Genomic DNA, 26919 nt, shown 5'->3' with positions numbered 1-26919 from the left:
GATTAGATATTTGTCATTTAAACACATAAAATATATCCGACGATATATTTGTCCTAACTAATCAACGTCTACGTTATACCGGTTTAACGGCCTTGTCCTAGAACGCGCGCGTCTACCGTCTGGTCGTCTGGCGCGGAAGCTGATTGGTTTCTCTCGAGCACTGGGGCTGATTTGCTCATCACGGCCAGCGCTGGCATCCAGCTGTGATGCACTTTGCATGGAAATGTGAACGGTACAGCCAGCCGTCTAGCAGCTCGGCAGTATATACACAGGTGGCGTCCAACACCTGCCAATCCTTCACACTTCCCTATGCAACTAGGAACTACAGATCCTCAATGCCTTGCAAAACAAGCTACTTCTTACTAGAAATCGATTCTTTATTTAAAGAAACACTCCAGCGTTTTTCATCTCGATATCTGTCTACATGTTCTCGGGAAGGATTTAATCCAAAAAAAAAAAAAAAAAAAAAAGCTACATCAATGTTTACGTGGGAGAAGTTACTCGTCCCGTGTTCAGAGACGTGTTAAGCGTTTGCTTGAATAGATTTACCGGACGTGTAAATTACCCGTGCGTACTTCATGTCCTGGAGGTTGCCAGATGTTTCTTAAGTGGAAGCCTCTGAGACGGGGTTTCTCGAAAGCATCTAGACCGACAGCTTTAAACACAAGCACTTGCTTATACATGATCTAGTCATGAAAAATAAATAAATAAATAAATAAATAAATAAATAAATATCATAGGCATGAACTACACTCAGGTAATTTGCATCATCTGAATAAGGAGTCCAGTAAATTATCTCTGAATACACTTAACGTTCCGTGCATTAATAGTGAGAATCTTTGGACTCGTGTCATGGATTTATGTCACAGATGGCGTCTCTTAACGCCGCTCTTGTGGCATATGTGCGATTAACAAAAGGCTGTAATATCAACATTTGTCAGTACGGAGAAAAATGAAGCAACGTATTTGCGCCTTTTTTTTTCCTTCCCCTCTCTCTCTCGTTTTGACCGCAAAACTGTTCCGAGTCGAAATTCCGACAGAGAAAGTCTGCGCTGGCTGACGGTGGGATGCGACTCACGTGTCACCGAGCCCTGCTTCCGCCGATCTACGTGCGAATCCCACTCCTCCACCCAAGTCCATTCGTTTTGGGCTAGCCTCCACTACAACACCGAGCCAGTAGAGATTATGGGATTTGGGCAAACCGAGTCGCACAGCTTTCCCAAAAACACAGAATCTTCAGTATTAACGGCACAAAACGTGCGTTTCTATTACGTGTCATCACTTACTAGCTCGTTTTGTGCGATCGAACTACATTCGGTTAAAAGCTGAAAATGGCTCGGTGCTCTTCCCACAATGGACTCGGAGTCATATCAGGAATAATGTGGCCGAGTGATCAATTTTTTTATTTATTTTTTTTTACGGCATATCCGGCAGACGCCTTTATCCAGAGCGACTTACATTTATCCCATTTATGCGATTGAGGGTTAAGGGCCTTGCCCAAGGGCCCAACAGTGCTAGCTTAGCAGTGCTGGGGCTTGAACCCCTGACCTTCTGATCAGTAACCCTGAGCCTTTAACCACCGAGCCACCTCCGCCCTGTGCCCTGTGTCTGAAATCATTCATATTATATAGTATCAGCTACAGAACATTTCCTGAAAGCACAGACTCCCAGCAGGCCCGGTTTAAGACGTATGCTTCAGTAGTAATTGCTCATAAATGAGTAAAGAACGAAACGGATCTCAAAATCCATATCTGAACATTCACACAAAAAAAAAAATAACTAAACTTACACCACAGCCACGAACCCTGAGCTCAGTCTGGAGCAGGGAGTTTCTGAGCAAAGCGGGACGTCAGCAGAGACTCACTGATCTCTTAATACAGATCAAATGTCACCGGGAGTCTCTCTGGATGGAGCAGTGATCAATTATTAATTAAAGCGAGTGTTGTTTTTTTTACTGAAGACACCAGCACGCTTTAGCAGCAGCTGCTTCCCTCCGCTATTAATCCAGTGCCGCTTAATACTTAATGAGCGACTGCCCACGCTGAAGGGTCCGAAGTGATATCACATCACAGAACAAGAAACAACATGGCAGAACGCACGTGCGTGTATGTGTAAGGATGTAGGGTGACCAAATCCGCCCAGTCCAATGCAAACAATGCACTTAGAGTCAGATATCGCGAAACTGTATTCTCATATTCACAAAGTAGTACACCTAAGTAGTACAAGTCAAGGAATAAAACGCTTCGGGTCATGCTGTTATGAAAATAAATGAATATCAGAATAATAAATAGAAATCAACAGTGGAACGATGCGATGAAGCAGCGTTACGGTTACCAACTTAAAGTCGATTATTTTCCTACAGCAGCACGCACTGGAGTGTTTTATTCCTCCTCGAGGAATTTTTGCTGGACGGCCTTCCGTACAAAATGTGGAAAAGATCGAGGGGGTGAACACTTATGCACGTCACCGTGAATGTGCAAAGAAGAAGAAAAAGAAAGAAAGAAAAAAAAAAGAACCAAATATGGTACTGGTACTGGTACTACTACTACTACTAATAATAATAATAATAATAACACCACCAACACATACATAAGAACAATAAAAGATTAAAATAAATTAAATTATTTATTTAATAAATATTAATTTATTTTATATAAATATACAATATTTATATAAAATATTTATTTTATATTGTATATTATACAAAATATTAAATATTAATTATTTAATTAAATTAAAATAAACACACAGATTCGGCATAAACTATAATAAAACAGGCAAAAAATGAAGAAAATCATTTACAAATTAGAAATTAAATTCGACTATTAAAGGATAATTTTATAACATGATAAAATATATATATATATTTTTTTAAAGAGTGTCATAGCTGGTGAAAGAAAAGCAAAGGCCTCTCTATTATTTTATGCATTTTCTAGCAGGTCTCAACATTTTCCCATTTTTGCAGAAAACCCACAGACTTGCTAACACCAGTGTGTGTGTGTGTGTGTGTGTGTAAGAGAAAGAGCGAGATTCAGCAGTAGTGGAATGTAGCGTATGATAATAGAGACGAGTGCCGCATGCCGTATGAGAGAAATGACATTCTCTGAAAGCACAAAACGAAAGCAATGTGAGAACTGATCATGGACCAGCGGTTCTCCCCGAGGCGCCCTTTCAGCTCCCAAACAAACCTATCTCTAGAGATTCTCTTTTTATGAAAATCCGTACTAGGGGGGAACAAAGGGCTTTTAATCTGCACCATAATGGTAAAATGGACGGAGATGAGCGCGCCGGGCCGTGTGCCGGACAGCCGACGTGCCGAATTATGAAACCTTAATGAAAACATCGTTATACGTCTGAATGGACACCGGGGACCGAGATTGTTATTGAAGCATAATGGTAATGGTGTTCTAGTGTGGTTTTCTTGCTAACACACACACACACACACACACACACACACACACACACACACACACACACAGAGGAACATGTGGAAGATGCCAGAGGCATTGGAGCACACGAGAAGTAGTGCAGTTATGGCTGCCATAAATCCAGGCGGCTTTAGGAGGGAGGCCATTACAGAACGAGAGCCCTCGACGCGAAGGCAACATTTTGATCAATTGCACTTTCAGCCCTCGCAGGACAAAATGGACAGTTGCCAGAAAGTGCTCTCTGTACGGATTTATGACTCCCACTTGAATCTTTGATGGGGGTGCGCTACAAATGCTTGTCATCATCAAAGGCGTGATGTCAAACAGGGAGCGAGCAGCGGCGGTAATACGGTCGGCATGGGAGACAAATAATCAGCTCATAAATAATCAAAGTGAGGAGGTAAGGAAATGCTGAGCAGCTCGGCTAAGAATAGGTCGTCGGACTGACTCGGGAGTGCAGGCTCGGCGCCACCGGGCCGGGTGTCTTCACTGGGCCTCGTCTGTCATGCTGGATATGCACTGAATTTATTCAGATGATGTCATCAGGAGCATTCACACCAGAACTTTGCGTGTATCGACATAAAAAAAAAAAGACGCACTAACATGACGCTAACGAATCGAATATTCCAAATCTAACAAATACCGCCGTCGTCGACGCGCATCCGGAACCTACCGTCACGCTTGCGTACAATTACACACGCCCTCTTCGGTGTCGCACACACCCGATTGACGCCAAAGAAGCGATCCGAGACAAATCCGTCAATTAAGATGAGACCAGCTATTCAGTTAGGGCAAAAGTAATGGCACCCCATAAAAGGAAGATGTTCGTGCGAGCCTACGGAAGCCGCTGTGACGCAACGGCTGAGCTGCGTTACTGGAAGATTCTGCACACATCGCGCTTAGAACGTGCTCTTTCACCATCTAGCGGTCGTCTAATTGTCATCTTTGCAGTTTGTGAAGTTTTCCAAGCATCACCGAATGTGCAGTTTAGGGCTGACTGAGTCTGAAGTATGAAGAAAATAAGCACTGGGTCGCTTGGGAGATTTCTAGCATAGCCTCGTACACATTTTTTGACCAATCTATAATCACTAAAGTGTTTATGTTAGAACATAATGTACTCTGCTCGAGCTCTGAAGGAAGGGCAAGTAGCTAGCTAGCTAGCTAGGTTAGCGGGACGTAGCCGTCAGTAGCTAGGCCTTGGCAGCATTAGCTACGGAGCGACTTTGCTAACTATCCACGCAGTTATTCCACGATTCAATCTGTGAATGTATAACCACATCTATTCGTACATCTATTCTGTAAAGACATTCAAGCGATTGTTTTCATTTCAAATCCATTACACTTTTGGCAGATGAAAATCAATGATGTCATTTCCTGGACCCTGGGATGATATTCATAGGCATACATAATTAGATACGTTGATGTTTTTTTGGAAAGGTACAGGAGGCAAGTGTGTGTGTGTGTGTGTATATTATATATATATACACACACACACACACACACACACACACAGCAGGCATTTCTGGGATTCCATTGCTGCAATCCTTGGGGGTGTCCTCTAGACAGTGTATCCCAAGCATCTGTCATGCTTTGATGGGTGGGATCAATAGAGACACTGAGAGAGAGAGCGAGAGAGAGAGTGTGACCGTTTTCCTCTACCCTGACCCGATGAGACCCCGACGCACCGTCCGGCAGCAGAGCAATGACTTACCACGCACCACTCACACACCAACACACTCTAATAAGCATCCAACTCGTATTGTCACGAATCATTATCGTTGTTAGAATTTCGACGTTTTGCCCGAGGTTGACCTGGAAAATACCACAGCACATGCAAACACCGCTCCAAATGCCATTACCGACAGCTTTCTCTCGCTGTGCATCATAGAAGAAATAAAACGCTCCGTGTCGTGCTGTTTTAGGAAAATAATCAATAACGAAGTGGTGTAAAACTTACCCCCTCCCCCCTCTATAAAAACAGGATGTGCTGAAGGGTTTTATTGCTCATATACCGCAGAAGTTAACCAATAATGAGGTTTTGTTTGCACGAATTAATCCATTTAACTTCTCATCACTTATGATATAGCAGCTGTTCTTTCATTTTTTCCTCTTCAAATGAATGTCATTATTATTAGTAGTAATAGTATGTGGACTTATTTTTTTTATAAGAATAATGTTTTGTATAACTTAACTGTACAGTTCAGTCCAATTTTAGTGGTGCAAAATGATTACTACACTAAGCATCCAGGGCAGTGTCAGTGAAACCAATAGCTGGTTACTCACTTCAGTGATGAATAGAGTCATCGTCGTCATGGTAACATCGAATTTGGACAGGCCCGGCTACTGTTTAATAAAATCACTGGAAGTCAAATATAGACAAACGTATATATATTTATGCTTATTTATTGTAATGAGTGTAAAGCTGCAGCGCTATTCCTCGGACATAAAATAATATATAAATATATAAATAAATAAATAAATAAATAAATAAATAAATAAAATGTTTGTGTCATGCAATTTTCCTAAAATGGATTTGGACTTGGACGCCGGTCCATTGACCTCATGTTGAAAGGAATCCATTTTCTATCTGAAACCATGGCAGATTTTGTGTCTCCACATGTGTGTGTGTGTGTGTGTGTGTGTGTGTGTGTGTGTGTGTGTGTGTGTGTTATCTCTCCAGACAGTGTCAGTGTGAGACTGTGTCTCGGAAACCATTTTCTGGAGGAGAGGCCTGCTGCCTGCCGCAATCCTCGTTCAGCTCCACTGGTTTGCTCCACCCTTCTGCAGTGCTTATAGTCGCTACTATTAGCTTTTCCCTTTTCTGGTTGTGTGTGTGTGTGTGTGTGTGTGTGTGTGTGTGTGTGTGTGTGCTAGCATGTGCGCTAGCGCTTTTTTTTTTTTCCCCTTTTCAAATTAGCATTAAATCACACTCACTGAGTAACACAGTGAAGTACAAAGCATAGATGAGAATCTCTAATAACTCTCTAATCTTCCCAGAATGTTATCCATATGGAATACGATGTGTGAATGTTAGCACGCGAGTGTGTGTGTGTGTGTGTGTCACAGAGAGATGTATCGGGTTTGGACAAGAGTGGGTGTGAACAGCAGGGAGATATGGACTTGGACCAGGTATGAGAAGACACAGACCATCTGCTGGATGCCTTTGATAAACATAGCAACCATGCACACACCCTATACTACAGGACACACACACACAAAGGCAATTTAGACTCACCAATTCACCTACCTGCATATTTTTATTTGACCTCATCCCATTTTCCATTTTTACAATTTAAACCCCGCCTCGCTCCAACATGCTGACTTGTTATTTTTGCTTTCCTCTTCTATGCACTACATCCTGAAGAAAGAAATTTAAAAAAAAATCACCACCATCATGTCATTTTAACTTTACTAGACTAGCTGCAGGCGCCTGGCAGACGGCGGAGCGTTTAATCGCGTACGTCATAACGCTTGGCGATGATCTCCGTCCACGTTTTCACCGTACCGCGTGTGAATTGCCGACAGACGACGCGTGGCCGTGATGTATTTCGCACCATCGATATTTTTACGCGCGTTCTATTGCGCAAACTGAATAATAATAATATTAATATCATGCGATAATGAGCGTAAAGTGTAAAGGCCACGACGGCGTATTAGGACCGAGTGCAGGATCGCCTCTTTCAGCCGTTCTTAGATTCGACGACCCCTCGGCTCGCTTCGGCGTGTGCAGGTCTGCTCTCAAAAGCCGATAAAAACTCCCGATTCTGTTCTTTTACTCCTTCCTCTGAGGGACGCACGCATCGTGAGGAAGGAAGGAAGGAAGGAGGAAGAACAGAACGAACGAACGGAAAAACATCTGTCTGACCAAAACAACTACTCTCGAGCGTCTTCGGTGTGCAGACACGACTGGAACTTCAAATGGGATCGGGTTCTACGGTCAGATGAAACCAAAACGGAGCTTTTTGGTAATAAACACAGAGGTGGTTTTGGAGCACACAGAGAGGTAGCCGTATGGAAAAGTCCCTCATGCCCACGGTTAAATATGGAGGAGGATCTTTAATGTTTTGGGCTGTTTTTCTGCCAGGGGACCTGGATATTTTGTTAGGATCCATGGCATCATGGACTCTATCAAATATCAACAGATATTAAATGAAAACCTGACCGCCTCTGAGAGAAAGATTCAAACGGGTCGTGGTTGGATCTTCCAGCAGGACGATGATCCAAAACATCTTCAACATCAACACAGAAACGGTTTACTGACCACAAAATCAAGATCCTGCCCTGACCATCCCAGTCCCCTGACCCGAACCCCATAGAAACCCTGTGGGGTGAACTGAAGAGGAGAGTCCACCAGCGTGGACCTGAAATGTGAAGGATCTGGAGAGATTCTGTACGGAGGAACGCTCTCAGATCCCTCACCATGTATTCTCCAACCCCGTCAGGGATTATAGGAGAAGACTCAGAGCTGTTATCTCGGCAAAGGGAGCTAGCACAAAGTATTGACCGAAGTCCCAATAATTGATGCACACCGATATTTAACAAATTATAAATATACATATATATATTTTTTAGACAAAGCTGTATTTTGTTTCCAACTGTTTCACACCCATGAGAGCAGAGCAATTTGTTTTTTTGTGAATTTCTTGAACAAAAAGATCAAAACGTTAAACAACAAAGACAATTTTCCCCACAGCTTTCTTTGCTCATATTTACCAAGGGTGCCAATATTAATGGAGGGCACTGTAATAGGAAATTTCAGGTGCTATAAAGAAGATAAAAAGGGGGAAATGATGTCATTTTTCCTGGGAAACTTTTTGGTCTTTGTTTTTAAATAAATAAATAAATAAATAAAGCGAAACAAACCCTGCACTGATGTTATCCTCGGCCTTTAAGGCGCTCGAGCTGATCCCCGTGTGCAGGACCCGACGTGACACTACATCACAGACAGCAGGTGTAGCTGAACACTTCCTCCTCTCCTCCACAGACTTATTATTCCATCCTGCAGGTTTTAAACGTCGCGTTCACGATCTGAAGAAAGTCATTTCATCGGCAGCTTCGTTCAACTCTCCATCTTTTTTTTTTATTATTTATTTTTTTTTTTAAATCTGTCCCATTAACAGTATTTCATTAATTATTTCCGATTTTCAATTACAGGTTCGACTGCAACGAGGAGCTCTGGGACACGAGGGCCGGGCGAGAAAATAAAATTAGACCATTAGACCAAAAAAAAATGACATTTTTTGTGACATCACGTACATGGATAAAGTCCTATACGTCCTGCTTTCTGCACCTCGTACAACATGCGCTGTCGAAGCCGACTGTGTAACTTGATTCGGTTTACTGTAATTAAAATAATAATAATAATAAAAATAAAAATAATAAAGATTAACGACAACAAGGCAATCATCAGAGGACAAGGTGAGAATACTCGAAATATTAAAACATGCATCAATTAGCTTCAGATATATAACAATTTATATCAAATTAATTTTTAAAAATGTTTAAAAAAAAAAAAAAAAAAAGAGGTTATTGATGGCTAGTTATAAGGCTACATACGCAAAAAAAAAAAAAAAAAAAAAAAGAACCCTTGCATTCCATTTTTTTTTTCCCTTCAAAAATCACCTAGCGTAAAACGCTGAATTTCATAAAGACATTAAAAAAAATTATAATTTTTGGCCAGTTAGACTACAGTCAGTGCATAATACCTTTAATTATAAGAGCAACCACAGAAAAAAAAATTTATAATAATAATAATAAGGTTCAGGAGGTGGAGCATTATACTAAAAATAACCCTTTAATCATTTACATATATACATATAAATTCCTATTTATTTAGCTAGTTAGTTCATTAAAAAAGACGTACCGTACGGCTTTACTTATAAGGCTAATCATATAGGAACACGCACGTTTTTTTTAAAAAAAGGGGGGGGTAGGGTGGAGTGCGAATTGATTATTAGCTCACGGATGTCATTTTAAATCAGTAAGGCGATTCATTTATTCAACTTTAAATTGCAAACGTCACGCGTCTCGCTTCATCCCGTGTTACTCGCACTCTCTTACTTTCCCCCCGAGCCGACTACGCGATATTCCTTCTCTCTACTGCAATTACTCGAGTAAATGATAAGCACCTTAATGCCAGGACAAAAAAAAAAAAAAAAAAGATAAAAAACCAACAAACAAAAACGATGCGAATCGTCTGAGGACAAAAACAAGACAAAACAAAAAAACGGTTCCAGATCACATGCGAAGACGACACACTGCGAGAGAAATGAATGAGAGAACGCGTTCCTCGATCGGGGTGGACGAGCCAAAGAAAACGGAGCGCGAGAGGAAGGACGAGCGGGGGAGAGAGACGCTTTTCCACGCAGCACGGCCCTGATAGGCATCAGCAATTTCGGCACACACTCCACTCCTCATTTGTTAGCGGCCGTGACCGGCGCGGCGGCCGCGTGTCGAGGAATTTAACACGGGCGTACACAAGGAGCTTTGAAACACTGCGACGGCGGCGGCCATTTTGATCCGAGGACAGTGCTGCGACTAGCCTGCTGTTTCTTATACTTTATTCCAGTGGATTCCAGAGTGCTGTTTTAATCCTGGATTCTGATTGGTCAGAAGATGGACACGCATGTTCTATAAGAGCAGCGCTCCACATCCACGATCGATAGCTTGTGACGTTCTGCATGAGGAGACGCTTATTTAACGCTTACGGTTTCCGACGTCTCCGTGACGATCTGCCGAGACAGGAAGAGAAAGAGAGGCTGTTTAGAGCCGCTGTGACGTAAGCGAGAACCGGAACAAACGTGTTCTTGCGGACGTTCTACGACGTTATAACCGCAGCGCAAGTATAAAAGAACGCGGTCGTTCTTTGATAAATAAAACAAACGAAAGGTCGTCACGTACCTGAGCGGGATAAAACGCTTCGAAACGTGCCGTTATAGGAATATAACCTGGGCTCGCTGAAACAGGAAGTGGAAATGCAGCAGCAATGACCCGTTCTCATCTCCGCACAAAATGCACGCTTGGACATCCTAAACCAGTCGTTTCTCTAACGCTTGGGGTCCTGGATTCTCCTCGCAGCTATAAATGTGCGTTCCTAAACGATTATACCTCGTCTCGAAGTACTGAGATCCAAACGAAACACCCCCGTCACGCACACAACCTTCCCTCTGGCAGGACGTAACATTTGAAATATGCACAATGCAAACGAACAGAGCTCGCAAGAAATAAATATTGAACCTGGGCTCTTGCGCTAAACGCCTGTCTTATCTGGTTCGAGTAGAAAGCGGCGTGCCGGGCCCCGCTGCCCCCGCCTGGTACGTCTCCACGGCAACGCCGCGCCGCTGAAAAATGGCATCCAGACATAGATGCCCCTTCATTAGATATCAACGCAGCGGCTGACAGCAGAGATAATGGCCAATAACACGGTCTTATGTTGGGAGTAAATGAAAGTCTCCAGGGATTCGGAGACATGCTTCAGGAAGCAGCACAGTCCCTTGGCCAAACACCCCACACACACACACACACACACACAATATAAATATATACCTACACTCAGTGTGCATGAAAACAGCGCCCATATATCATTATATACATAAAATCTCATATTTACTCACATAAACTCGCAAATGTCATTTTTAACGGTTACCTGCTCTTACCCGTCTGATTTGAATTGGTCAACGCTAAACTTCACATTCTTCCAATTTAAAACCATCGTTCTCGAAAACGTCTTGCGAACCGTTTATCGTTTCCAGTCGTGTTGAACGTCAGTGAAAACAACTTAGCTCCTTTCTCGAAGCTCATAAGACGAACAATACTTTCCCCGTGTCCAAAAAAACGACAAAACGTTACAGCGTCATCTCCGACCGTCACAGACATCTCTTGCGATTTTGATCTCTTCGGCTAACCATCGCACAGTAACGTGCGACGAAAATTAGCAAGTCCGTTAGCATTAGGCTAACGATTCCAACAGATCTCATTAGTTAGCAAGATTAGCAAAACCGCTTCATCGTGCAGCCGTGTTTGCTAAGCGCTGGCTAACGGTTGTCGCAAATAGCATCGGCGTTGACGTTCTAGCTGACGGTCGATATGTCGCAAATCAGCAAACTTTTCATTTAGAGATGATTTTTCGGTACTAGCGCTTTCGGTATACGTGTCACACGTCCGATACGAGATGAACCGACGGGAAACGTTCGGGGATCTGGCGTCGTCCTCGGGGACGTACACGTTACAGCTCGCCGTGAAGAGTGAATAGACTTCTAGTGCACAGCGAGGCTCATTACACACACAGCCGAAGCAAGTCCCACTCACGGACGCAGCATGTCTAACTAACCCGGATCACGCCGAGGGGGAGATCGATTACTGGTGAGACCCATCTGTCGTCTGGAAATCCAACTATCCGTCCATCCACTCAAGCATGCAAACCATCCATCCACGTGTCCTCCTGTCCACCGACGAGGAGGACGGCATTAAGAATTAAAAGCCGGCGGACGTCCGTCGTCCAGGGGTTAACGTGCAAAGTTCATAGTTTACTAAATAGGGTAGGGTTTTACTTGGGACCTCGACAGAATGAGAAATGATTCCATCAGACGATCGAGCCAACGACGTTAGAAGTGTGTTTTTTGACCGTAGAGTACTGTGAAAACTTTTTAGCCGTGTGTAAATCCATCCATTTTCCCGTACCGCTTCTCCTACACGGGGTCACGGGGAGCCTGGAGTCTATCCCAGGGGGACGACCCTGGACGGGATACCGACCCATCGCAGGGCGCAATCACACCCTACTCACACACTACGGACAATTTTGGACATGCGAAATCAGTCTACAACGCACGTCTTTGGACTGGCGGAGGAAACCGGAGTATCTGGAGGAAACCCCGAAAGCACAGGGAGAACGTGCAGAGCGGAGACGGGATTCAAACCCAAACCCAACCCTGGAGGTGAGACGCAATCGTGCTAAACGCTAAGCCACCGTGCGCCCCCGGAAAAGAAATACAACACAAACGTAAATAATAAAAAACACTTATTTTTGAAAGTCACCAGATACGTGCGTCATTTGCATAGAACTGTATGAACGAACCAAATAGGGATCTAGTACTGGCCTAATACACCGACTCGGTGTATAAAACGGTCCTGGTTCTCGCAGTAGCGCCCTCGCAACTTCACTCTTGTTCTGGGCAATTTCACGTAAAGGAAGTGTTTCAAGTCCAGCGATCGATCCCGAGCTCCGCTTTCTGCCCGTCTATGCCCTAGAACCAAATGACTGAGTACTCAAAACAGTCCCAGTGGATAGACGAATAAATGGTCGGATTTTATTTCCTCGAACGCCGTCCCCAAAAAAAACCCACCAAAACATCCCTGCGAATTTCTCTACATATTTACTCTCATTAAAGCTTCGTTCGTGCCCGAATTCTCATGCCCAAAACGTCCCGCCGTTTAAACTCCCTCCCGCCTAAAAGCCAGCCGGCTACTAAAAAGTCGCCTGCTTCTGAAGTCCCCGAGCGTCATTTTGCACCGGACCGTTTCGGCAGCGATTCTGTTCATAGCCAACAACTGCTAAGCTAGCTAGCTAGCCATGGAAAAAAATTTCAAGGCGCCGTGATGTCACCCTGTAATAATTTGCATGTAGTACGCCATCGGTTCAAAGTTGTGACGTCACAAACCGAGCTCTTGTGAGACGGTTCTTAAAAATCGGTGTTAAAACAAATGGTTTAAATGGAAAAATGCGAATTTAGGACCATATCAGTCACCCTGGTGACATTTCCAGTGTGTGTGTGTGTGTGTGTGTGTGTGTGTAATTTGCCTCTGTGAAAGACAGCAGTTTATCCTCACCCTGACAGTTATTGCCGTGATATCTCATAATGTGTGTCCAGTGACTCTCCCGAGAAATAAACTAATTGCATTTTGACCTGAGAGATAACACATGTTAAGATTAATCAAAATGTTAAACTAATTTAGCGAAGGATTCTTCGCTGTTTGTACCGGATTACGGATATCGGCGTCGGGGTGGTGGGAGGGTGTGGGGGGAGGGTCGCTCTTAAAGTCGGTACGCACGGACGAGCGTAAAGGGAAGTGCTGAACAATTAGCCGTCGGATGGAAAGGTCACTCGGTATTAAACCTGCGTCTGACAAGCCACCGCAACCCCATTTTACGTTTCCAATTTCTTTGTCAAAACCAATTTCCCCGTCAGCGAACGTGTCGAAATACGGTCGTGTCGTAACGGCGGGACGGAAACGACCGCCGTTCGCGTCCTGCGCGGAGACGACGGAGTCGAAAGGGTTCGATTATGCGGCGGAGTCACCTTCCTGAACGTCATTTCATTTGCGGGATTTGAGAACAGGAAGGAGCGGGCGCGAGCGCCGCGGCGATCACGGGTTCGAAAAGATTACCGGCGTTATTTCGGACGCCGCGTAATTACAGACGTCTCGTTCGGGGGGGGCTCTTACGCGGGGTGACGTTATGTTTCGGCTGTCTGACCTGGCGGCCTTGACAAACAAAAACAACGACTCGGAAACGCTTCATCTTGTATTCATAACGCATAATAAACGCATCTATGAAGCATTATACAGCATACATAACACCATGGCGTGTATAAACACACAGCGTGTTTACAGAGTTCTCGTTACATCGATACACTCGATGTCGTGCCTTCCTATTAATCCTGTATCTATAAATGCACTATAAATGCCTTTAGAACCTTTAGCATTAGCATACGTAACACCTAACACGTATAAATGCTTATAAATCATTATACGTACATCAACACGCTCTATAGAGCAGAACACACAACTTCATCGTGCCAGGTTACAAAATGCAGTATAAAACCTGTTCGTAACACTAATCACAAACGTTATAGCGCACTACAGCAAAGGTTCTGATGACGCGTCAGTACTTAACCCTTACGCAGTCCTTTAACGTAATCCTGAATGACATTAATCATGCGTTACAACTTCACTATGACTTAATACATAACATACACGCATTATAACCGCTGTTTACTCGAACGTCAACGCCTCCGGTCTTGCACCGTGTTAAGTGACCCGACTTTACGACGCCACATACCCCTGCTTTATAAAAGGGGGGTGCGTCATAAACGCTACGTTAAGCATTAGGAGGTATTATGTACGCTATACGACGTGGTATTAAGGCATTTATAATGCATTGTGAATAGAGGATTCATAGGAAGTGCTGGGTTACAGACTAGGTTTCTTGTCTTTCAAGACTTTGAAATTTGAAGCAACGCACGCACACGCACGCACACGCGAAATCCGAGAGACGCGTGTGGGATTTAAATAATATATATGCATTAGTATGAGTTCTTAAATAATATAGGAAGACACAGAAGGGTGTAAACATAGAGTCCTAATAACAGCATTATTCATACCCGTGCCTGGCAATGCAACACCACACACACACAGTGAATGAGCCTCGGTACTCTGGCAGGCTTGGCTGTTGTGACAAAGTGAAATGCCAGTCTTGCCCTCAGGCCTGTATGAAAGTATTGGACCCCCCTCGATTCGGAGAGAGCCACGACGCCCACTGAAGTGCCACAGGCCAACAGGCATCAACCGAGAAACATAAATTATAGCGACATTGATAGATTTTCACCACTCACTGCTGCAGAAAGAGTCGCAGGTAGACCGACTTAAAATAGTTTCAGTCTGTAGTGAGGGCGAAAAAGAGAAAAAAAAAAAAAATGGCTACTGACAAGAAAATCGAAGATAAATAAATAAATAAATAAATAAATAAAAAAGAAAGAGTGTTAAGGGTTAACTCAGGACATTAGATCAGAAACGCTCTTTAGGAGTTCTTAAGAGGTAAAATTATTCATCGCGTATCTACAGTGGATTAAATCGAGAATCGTAGTGGGAGAGATGGGCGTGGTCAAATTACGTCGGTGCAGAACGCGGTATGTGACGTGCTTCGGATAACATTTACAGTGCAGCAAATAAATGACACCGTATGAGTGAACGCTTATCCTGTAAGACCCAGTTGTTCTAAATACTGCTGATAATTATTAGTATAAACCGTCATGCCTTTCTACAGATCATCATGACGAGCTAGATAATACCGCCTGACCAACAGGTTTGTACGAACGTATTACGACACTAGTGACTCCGTCGATTCAGAACTCTGCAAAGATATTAAAATGTGTGATGTAACCTGGCATTATCAAGTCATAAGGTATATTCAAGTATATTGGTGTAACGGCGACTATTTATAAGCATTTATTAAACGGAACCTTCCCCATTTCTCCTGACTTCATCACATCAGCTTACATATTATTAACACTGGATTTAAGATTTCATAAGCATACTGTTAAGATCTGACGGTGTGTGTGTTATATACACACATTCTATTAATGCTGCATTTATCATTGTAAATCTTTGATGCATTATACAGTATGAAGATAGTGTTTGGGGGAAAATATGACATCACAGCTGTTTTAGGGTATTTAAGTGTAAAGCTAGATTTTTAAAAAAATACTTATCGTATTTTCACCCAAAATTATAGCCGTGTTATGTTCAAACTATAACGTTTGTAGCGTTAAGTACTAGTTTATATTTCAGAGTCGTTTATATTAAAGCTATATCAAATCCCAGACTGTAGAAGAGGTCTGACATGAGCATCAGTGTCGGTTTATTCTTGGGCAAATCGCACTTCCTTAATCCAACAGCAGAGGGCGATCTCCTCAACAGCTCATGTTCAAGACCATGACCTCCACAAACGCTTTGTCTCGATATTAACCAAAACAGAGGAGGCAGATCGTCCCCCCCCCCCAAGCCGCATCCCCGTCCCGTCCCCCCCCCCTCCACCACCGTCCCTCCATCCTCTCTCCAATAGAACCCCCCTCCGGGCTAAGTGTTCTTAACCCTTTGTCTCATGGGGACGAGACTAAAAGAGTCCCCAGGCAGCCCATAATCACGTCCTTTCACACTGCATCGCCCTCTCCGCCTGACAGCCCCGAGACACCACTCTCCAAAATATGGCCTCCATTCCCCACGACAAAAACAGGACATCCTTTCATCTGCTCAGAGGAATTTATATTCATTGCGCCGGATGATGCTGACACGGAAACAACAACCGATGCATTAAAATGCTTTATTAAAAATATATATTTTTTGTTTGTTTTTACACTAATAAACCACAATTACAATTCAAGACATTCTCTAATAATCAGTCATCTTAAACCTACAGGCTTTTTTGATCTAAATAGACATTTTTATAGGATTTTTAATTTGTTATATTTTAAAACCAGTGTAATGGTTTATATATATATATATATATATATATATATATAAATATATACACATACATATACACACATACATATACACACATATATACATACATACATACATACATGCATATACACATACATATATGTGTGTGTATGTATATATGTATATGACTTATGTAATTTCAGGTCAAAGAAAATAATATTATTTATTGCTTTATTCTTTAATACACGCTTGATGGGATTTAAGTGCATGTGTTGCACTTTTTCTTTGAAAAGGCAAAGAATTAAGAGAGGACTATGATGTATAATATTTTATATTGTCTGATATATCATAATGTTATGGTACATAAACATCTTATATTATGTATTACTGAGTAACAATTATTAACTGAAATTTTTTTAATCCGATTTTACGCAGTCGAGTGCACTGCCATTATTATTTATTATATATTACTATTATTGTTATTATTACTATTAATGATTATATTTATATGTATTGTTATTATAATTATTATATTCCGTATTATATTTATTATTATTACTACTACTTATTTATTATTATTATTGTTATAGATATTATTATTGCTTTCAGTTGTGCGCGCGCGCACGTTTGGTCTCTGCTTGTGTCAGGCTGGTTGCTGGTGTTCAGGTTTTCGGGGCTGAAGCTCAGTGAAGAGTGAACAGGGCAGAAGTGGAGCAATATTCACTCATGACCTGATCCTGAGCACTATTCTCATTAAAACACCACCAAACAAAGCGGGCCTGGGCTGTACCATCACCATCACTATCATCAACCCCCTCCCGCCCCCCACCATCCTGCCATCCGTGTAGCCCTCGGCCATGTTCGAGCTGAAGGATGGAGCTGCTCTGGCTCTCCTCCATCTGGACACGGGCAACCCTGCGTAAGTGGAAGCCACTCGTGTGTGACGCTCCACACGCCGCCTTGATTGCCTCCCGCCCGAGTCTGGTTTTTCCACCACCGAGACCTGAATATGCTCGCCTTTTTTTTTTTTTTTTTTAGTTTTCAGCCTGGACACCGCAGTTTGTTTATGGGTTTATTCATAGCCCTCGAGCTCAAACATGAGGGATCATTAAAAAAAATGTTTTAAAAAGCGCACACACACAGATGACCAATTTATTTGAATATTGCTCAGTGTCGGTCTTTCGTACGGAGTAGTAAAACGGATCACTCAAGACGCCACCTGACCGTCAACAGCGCGGGTAGTCAAATTTATTACCACAGGGTATACGGGTTTTAAAAAAAAAAAAAACAAAAAAAAAACAAAAAAAAAAAAAAAAAAAAAAACACAATTCGGACAAAAATGAAACAAAGCCGGTTTACTCCATAAGGCATCCGCTCATAAAATAGCAGAATAAGTCTCTATTTATTTAAAAACTTGTGCCTGTAAACTTCCCTTACCTGTTAGCAAACATTAGCATTATAGCTACCTGAAACATGGAGCACGTCATCATCCAACAGCGCTGTGGATTCATCACTCGGATCGGATCCAGAGGGAAAGGCTCCTTAATAACAGTCTGTTCTGTATAATTTCTCTTTTTACATATGAAACTGTTTCCAGCTGCTAAAATACAAGTGATCGTTTGCTTTGTTAACATTCCACCACCTTAAATGGATTAAAAAAAAAACAAAAAACAAACAACCACCATGAAGTGTAAAATAAATAAATAAATAAATAAACAAACGTGATCGTTGAGGAATTGCTGTGGTATAAGAGGAAGAAAAACACTCTGGGGACGTGCCGTCGTAGGAAAAATAATCAACGACGGGGCGGAGACGGTAACTCTGCTTCGTCACATCACCCTGTTCCTTCGTTTCAGGCTTCTGTGTAGAATTCCTAGGCCTGACATTAGCTCCGCCCCCAGCTGAAATAAAACCCGGCGTTAGCTCTGCCCCTATGAGGTTTCACCGGAGGGGGGTGGGGTCAATTAGGGATTAAGGAAAAGTTTGCAATTCACCTCTCAGGCGTCAGAGGGCTGCAAAAAATGACGAACCGCTTCTTTAACGCGTCGTTTTAATTCCGTTCACGGCTTATATAACTACACGTGCGAGTGTCTGTATTTTGAAATACGGCAGTGCGTGCTGCGCCCGTGACGGTATCGGGCTCTGAAAAGCGAACCGTTGTTAGAACTAGACTGGACTGGACCCTGCAGGTTTGATCAAAAGGTTTTCAGCGACTTTAATTACATCTGAAGCGCAATTTACATAACGGCCACTTCGGAGAGCAGAGACGAGAGGCGAGCGCTCGGCGGCCATGTTCGCCGCGCGCTCGCTCTGACGGAGGACGGAGCTGTAACATGCGCTGAGGGATGTAGAAAGAAAAAAAAAAAAGAAAAAAAGAAAAGCGTATCTGCTGGAAACATCTGGTCATCTCCCGGCGTTCGGGCTGACCTTTACCTGACAAAGATGGTACATGAGTTTTCCCAGGCTCTTACACTGAGGACTGGCAGGACGCTAGAAAGCAGATCGCTGCTGCTGGGCACAATTCATGACTTTCACATTCAACCCAAATCCCACCGAGCCGGACGCAGGACCGGTGCACGGGCCCTTTCGTACACAGCGCCCACGCGCACGGACCGTGCATTTACAGCTGTGCGATTTAGAAAAACAGATCAGAAGGTAAATCACCTGCAAATCAAATCACATCATAGAACATGAACCTGATTTCTGTTAGTCTCGACTCTGAAATCCAGCCTGGTTCTGCTATATCTATACAATCTTTCCACACACACACACACACACACACACACACACACTCGAATGAACACTTTGGCTTTCCTAAAACTAGGGGGTTTTATTTATCTATCTATCTATCTATCTATCTATCTATCTATCTATTTATTTATTTATTTATTTCCTCCAAAATTGTCTGGATATGCAATTATGCACATCTGCATCACACATTAATCCTAAACCGTGTGTTTTCTGTACATATCGAGATGTTGAAATATTTCAGACATGCATGGGAACCATTTTTGTTTCTAAGCACACTGGACTATTTAATAAAAAATAATAATAATAATAAATAAATAAATAAATAAATAAAAAAACAGTTTTATCCTTATTTTAAAACCTCACAGTATTCCACAAAAGCATGGATATTCGTGCCCCCCACTTTTCTTTTATTCACGACAGGCCATTTTAAGATAGAAATCTGGATTATCATCATTATTTTAAATAAACTAGGCATGAACGGGTTAAACCTTCTTTCTTTCTTTTTTTTTTTTTTTAATCTGAAAACTGTCATTACGTCATTTCATTTTGCTCGAATACTTGAGACCTGGACGTTGTTTGATGAACACGTCTGGACGCGGGGCGTTTATTTCCATGATCGTTTGCATAAGTCACTTATTTAAAAAAGTGACTTTTTTTTTAAATAACTGAAGCATTATGGGTTGCAGTAAACCTCTGTTATAAACACAAACGTAAGCTGACATGGCCGACTCTCTGCTTAGTTACGTCTGTTCAGATTTCAGTGATGTAAAGAGACAAGAGGCTTTTCCTCCCTCCCTCCCTCCCTCTCTCTCTCCCTCTCTCTCTCCCTCTCTCTCTCCCTCTCAATAAAGTGCACTTTTTCTCCCACGGCCTTCCTCTAATTCAAATCCTCCCGTTTGTACTCAACACAGAGTGTACATCCCTCAATCTGTCCCACAGCGAGAGCGAGAGAGAGCGAGAGAGAGAGCGAGAGAGAGAGAGAGCGAGAGAGAGAGAGAGAGAGACAGAGCCTTGTGGTTTGTACCATTTCCACATTACACATTACATAACGGTCTAAAGTGGTGCACACAAGGCAAATTGAATTTAGGCCCAGGAGACACAGAACACAGTGCTGTGTGTAAACTGGAGCTCGAGTTGTTTTTGATAAGGCTGGCAATGAAAAACTTTACCTTAAAACCAAGTCGTCGAAATCAATTTTAACAAAACTTCTTTTTAAATTTTTAAAAAAAAAAAAAAAAAAAAAAAAAAGGAAAAGAAAAAAAAAAAAAAAAAAAAACAGAAGTCTGCAGAATAAAGCGTCCTGTGCTCGCGGTGCCACACGCAAGCTTCCGTCACGAAAGCCATAAAGAAGAGAAATTCAACACTGCACCAAACCACGGCTTTACACGACAAACTCTTTTATTCCTCGGGTTATTACACTTGGTTTAATTACCGAGGACATGCTGTACTTCTTATCCATTTACAGTTACACTTAATGCTGTGGAACGTCTGCGATATCGAGCTCGCCGCTTACGGAAACGGTCCTTCAGCGGAAACTCCCAAAGGCTTTCCTGTGTCAGGGAGCGTAAGATTTTATTTATTTATTTATTTTTTACAAGACCGACACCGGAGACTCCTTCCGTCAACTTAAATGAACGTTTCCTCGTATCCATGACGATTACCGTATAGAATTCTCTTTGGTAAAATACTCGCGCTTTATTATTACGCTTACGTCACATGGAACGTCCTCTTCGGTTAGAGAATCGATTGCGCATTAGAACGAGCGCATTAATGTAAACGCGCACGTTAACCGACCCCGTTCTGACCGATCAGAAGGCGCCGTGACGCGAGCCGCATCACTCCTACTGCAAGTCTAGGAGCTGAATTCGGATTAATGCAGAGCGATTTCGCGTTAAAATATAGACTTACAACGTTTACAGCACAGAGGTTTTTTTTACATTTTCTTTTTACATGTACGACGCACACACACACACACACACTGAATGCTAGAGAAATAAAAGTGCTGACTGCATGAGTTACACTGATATTTTCAGTAAAGCATGCGGGCCTGCTGTAAATACAACACTGAAAGTGTGAGGAGTTCACGAGCTGAAGATCTCTCACACTGTCAGACACACACACACACACACGGCACAAATGCTCCTGTAAAAATGTACAGTACGGTATATAATCCTATACATCACCACATCTCTCCTATCTCAGGAAATACTGCCACAATGAAAGGTTTCCCAAATCTGTATGACTTGGCAACCCTTTTATTATTATTATTATTATTATTATTATTATTATTATTTTCATGCGATGGGAGAATAAATTGCATGAGGTAAATTTAGAGGCACTCTCTCACCCAGCCTCCCCTCGAGCTGAACAAACAATGTTTTGCGGCCTGATTACAGTAATCGGCTGAGCATTTGTGTGACGTCTCGGGCCCTAAAAATGACAGGAGAAGAGGAGGAGAGGAGGAGAAGAGGAGGAGGAGTGGACCGCCACCCCACTTTTGAAAGCGTCAAACGTGGCCCACAATTAGACTCTTCTGGGCAGGTGCAGCCTACTGATTATGGCCATAATTGGGTTAATTTCCTCTCGGTCTGTGTGCTTGAATTGACTTCCTGAATAAAAACAGCCTCGGGCTGTCTGAGCATGCGGCGTGCGCACACACTCACACAAATAAGAAAAAAAACAAAAAAAAAAAAAAACAAGAAGGGATGTTGAAATGACGAGCGCACGGCCGAACAAAGGCCAACCACGTGCGTGAGGTTTTAAAATCGAAGCAAAGTGCAAACAAGAACGCAAAATTTCCCCAAAATTTTTTTTTTTAAATAAATAAAAAAAGTCGTGCTGTTATACTGCAAGAGAAAAAATTTAAATTGACAACGGGGTAGTGCGACGAAGCAGAGTCGCTGTTACCATGGCTACCGAATTTTATTATATTACTATAAACAGCACAAGTATTTTATTCCTCTTATAGTACCGCAGTTTACCAAAAAAATAAATAAAAACCACCACGACGACGACATTTTATTTATTAAAGCGTGACGTACATCGTCGTACGTTTTATCCGTTTATAGTCACACGTAACGTAACGTGGGAGGTCCATGAAACAAGCCGTTTCCTCTGATCTCTTACTCTATAGCAGCTATAAACAGTCGTTTTGTCACTGGAGTGCTGACACTGGAGACTCCTTCCTTCAATGTTAAAAAAGCCAGTTTCCTCACAGAAATCATCACACACACACACGCGCACGCACCAAGGGTCAATGCAGAGTCACCGATCCTCTAGAGGAAAGCACACGTGCAGTAACCTGAGCTCAGGATAGAATACGTACAGGATAATCCATGGCTAGGTGATTATACGCGATCATAACGCACGTTCAAACGGTGTCACGCACACCTGGCCGTGGATCATCCCGCTTATACCGCCGTCACTGAGCGGCGCTGACGAGTTAAATTGTATAAAAGCATTAGTTCCGGCTCGATGCGTCAACGCTAATGCGCACGTTCTAATACGTTATCGTTTCTATAGCAACGGCTCACGTACAGGGACTTGTACGGCAGACGTTCCACATAACCTACGACTAATAATAAATGGATTTATTTATTTATTTATTTATTTATTTATTTAAAGTCGTGTGGTTTATCAAAGGAAAGACGTGTTAGCGCTTTGTAACCGTCAATAACATTCGCAAAGCTTTCCAGCACGGGACCGTCCTCACGACGGAGGAGTTTATGACGAGCTGCGTTTTGATTGAGAGAGGGGAAGAAGAAAAAAAAAGGAGAGCGAGAGAGAGAACAGAAAAGAGAGGCTGATGAGGAAACAACCGATTAGTGCAATCCGAGTGCTGACGGGAACCGACTTGGATCCCGGACCTTCCACGACGTCGGACCTTAACTCTAAACCCTTAAACACGTGAGTTACGTTGTAACGTCGGGAAACTGCTGTTTAGAAGCAGATCTAATCAGAACACCACCACACCGCGGACCGCGAGGTTATACGGAAATAGCGCTGCACGTCGTGTCGCATCACACCACCCCTGCCTGGATTATTTCTCACGTTAGTTCTTTACGTCAGCATGAAAGGTCATATAAGCTTCCTGATCTGCTTTGACCGGATTGAAGTCAGGCTCAAGATCATAACATAACCTTATACACACACACACAGTATATAATTAACATCCCAGATGATTTTAAAAACTCGGACACACAACATCGAACAACATGCAAAAGGTAACCCAGAACACACACACACACACACTCAGAGGATCAGTAAGCACAGTGAATTGAAATGGATGATGGAAGATGGATATAGTGTGTGTGTGTGTGTGTTACAGTGGCGAGGTCAGACACAACTCATCAGAGCTATCCTAAGAAATCAGCGGCGAGTGGCTAGATGCTGAAGGAAAAGCCTCATCATCTCCAGACAAACCAAGAAGCCAAGAGCAGAGGAGCTGATAATCTGCCCTGAACGATGAGGTCAACTGAACAGCCGAGTGGAGGCGAGGCGAGTGTGACGCCGTGTACCCTGGCATGCTCACGGTACAAACAAGCGACTCGTTTATTTTCACGTCGGAAGGCGACCCGGGTTTATTTACAAAATCTGAACATTAGGGGGGAAAAATAAATTTAAAAAAAAAATAAAGTTTTTAAATAATTATCCAAGAACTTTTAAATTCATGAATTTGAATTCCGACTCATTACTCCACCATGGTGTGCATAATACAGAACGTTAACAGTTCATGACGCGTAATGAAGATGGTTATAAACTAACGCGGATTTCATCAACAGTTCCAACAAGGTGCCTAATGCCTCGCTCACGTATTCTTACGATACGTCATTTATGAGCGATACGCGCCCGTAGAAATGTGTTCGCGGTTCACGTTTACGACAGCACGTGACGCATTATAAGCGTTGCTATAAAAGTATAACGCGTTTACATAAGCATTTAATGAAACGCCTGTAATACCTTACAGATGCATCATAACATGCTCCGAACAGATCCATACATCATTATACATGCGACCTTTACAGAAAGCGATACCATGCCATGCTTGCAACAGTTCGTGACGCATTATAAGCGCTGCTGTAACGCATCGTGCATTTACCGAGGTAATTATAGCGATGTGTTAAACGCCTTATAGACGCATCATAACATTAACAAATACTGTATGTAGGTCATTATACCCATGACCTACATATAAAACCGTACTCGTTTACGACCATTCATAACGCGCTATAATCATTGCGATAAAGCATAACGCGTTTTACACAAGTGTTCTTAGTAATACGTATAAGGCCTTTTAAATGCACCAGTGTTGAAGGTTATGAACGTATTCCCTAAAATTGCTCTTTAACGTTTATAAACAAGTCGTAATGCATTATAACCACTCCTGTAATGTGCAATGGTTTACGTGTGTTAAACCCCTATATACTGTAGATGAATTATGTGATGAAAGCATTCACAGGCCATTATACTCGTGACCGTTATAGAAGGCGCTAGAGTTTTACCTTTACGACAATTCGTAATGCGCCATAACGACCGATATATACTCTAATGCATTTTCAGAGATAATTATGGCTATTTTTTTTGTAGAGAGGTCTGAGCTGTCATGACTTTCAATGAGGTGTAAACACGTGTCGGATAAAACCTAAGACCGACTTCACGGATGCTTCCGGAAGCAATTAATTACGTTAATGCTCCTAATAAGCGATAAATTAAACATACTCATCACTTTTGCCTAGCTAAGAGATGCAGTTATAGCGCAGGTGCTTGCACTTGTTTGCAGCCTTTTAAATACTATATCTAACATGTCTGAACATGTTAAAAATGCAGAGTGTTGCATTTTAAGCAGTTTGAGCAGAGATGATAAAGGAAACCTGCTGTAATGGATGTCCGAGGAGTGCGTCTCTGCTTTTCCTTTGTATTCACGCATTAGGAACAAAACCCAGGGCAACTCTTTATGATCGTGGAAGATCCCCAGCACTGCGAGATCTCGGAGCTCCACATGTCACTGTATCGGAGGACAGATGGAAGGACAGCGTCGTTGGCACTACAGACTGAGGGTGAAGCCCACGGACGCCCACCTCGTTCCGTCCAGAAACAGTCTCGCGAATCAGAGCTCGGGGCTAGACGCGAGACGGTGAAGGGTGAAGAGAAGGCTTAGACGACGAGGGCGTAGACATCGATGTTGAAAATGGCGTGAATCCAAACACACACCGTGTTTCTTCTCTGAAGCGCAGCCAAAGGGACGCTTATGCTTCTGGCATTCTCAAAATACACAAAGAGCAAGCGCATGACTGAAAAACGTAGCCAATTCATAGTCATATAATATAAAAATGGTACAGTTTATGACTCTTTTAAAAAAAAAAAAAAAGCTAAACATTAAATTACTGCGGGTGTTATTTATTTTTATCGACTCTTACAGGCGCATGTTTATGAGGGTGCCAATACTTTTAGAGGAGAACTATTAAGTAAAGAATTGAAGTATCGTTACTCTCACGGCCCTAGAGTTGATCAGTCCGACTTATTTTATTGATAAATAAATCAAATCTACCGCTTCGCCCCGTGTTTGGAATATTCCACAAGTCACGCTCGACAGGAAGTTGCATCATCTGAATTTCCTGAAGATCCCGGGAAGGAGAATATCTGCACTCGACGTCGTCGTCGTCGTTTTAGAATCCCGATACTGACTGACGAGGCTGCTTTAAAAAGGACGACACGGTTACCCGATCGAGTATAAAATTATCCGTTAAAAACAACATCTTAAGTAAATCTTTCTTCTTATTGTCGTCATTCATTAGCATGGCCGCTAGTTAGCGAATGCATCGTGTGTGTCTGCTAATGCTATGCTAAGTGCTAAGACTCAACCGTGTTATTCGTTTTTAAAACGAAACATAGTCGAGAAACTGTAATAAATAACTTTTAAAAGCGTATAAATTAGTCGGATGCAGGTGTTCGGAATTTCATTTTTTTATTATTTTAAAGAAATGGCACCCCTGTTGTAGAATCAATCCTATCGCTCCTAATCACTTCCCAGAATGCACTGCGCCCTGCAGTATTCACCTCAATCAGGCTGAACGCAGGGAGGTTGGAATTGAACAAGGACACACATTCAGACAGAGGGCAAAGATAAGAAACGCGTGCGCACACACACACACACACACACACACTACAGTTCCCCGTCAAGGCATATTCTCAGGATCCTCATGAGGAAAAGAAAAGCAGGCCATTGTACTACGCTGACCTGCCTGCTTTTTTTGTTTTGTTTTTTTTTACATCTCTGCCAATAAATCTCCAGTATCTCCCAGAAGCTCTTTTTCCAGCCGAGACTACAAACAAAACAAAACCAAAGATCTCTGTCCAATCGCAAACTGGAGCCAATAACAGGAATAAAAGCGGCCGATTCAAATAATGCAAAGCATCTACTGAAATCTCAGAATCTAGGAATCTTCAGCGTGCTCCGAAGTGTAGATGTAGTGAAAACTAAATGTAGTAGACGGCATTTTGGACAAAATTCCTTAAAATCAGC

At 42.5% G+C, this 26919-nt stretch overlaps 1 protein-coding gene across 3 annotated transcripts in view; it reads right to left on the bottom strand.

Annotated features, from left to right (window-relative positions):
- The window catches only part of nrxn3a (neurexin 3a), a 286244-nt gene that overhangs the window by 230776 nt on the left and 28549 nt on the right, over positions 1-26919 (bottom strand). The gene's annotated exons all lie outside the window — the stretch shown is intronic.

Source organism: Ictalurus punctatus, chromosome 9 (assembly GCF_001660625.3).
Source record: "Ictalurus punctatus breed USDA103 chromosome 9, Coco_2.0, whole genome shotgun sequence".
Lineage (NCBI taxonomy): Eukaryota > Metazoa > Chordata > Actinopteri > Siluriformes > Ictaluridae > Ictalurus > Ictalurus punctatus.
Note: the sequence above shows the minus strand (reverse complement) of the source record. Positions and strands in the feature narration are given on the sequence as shown.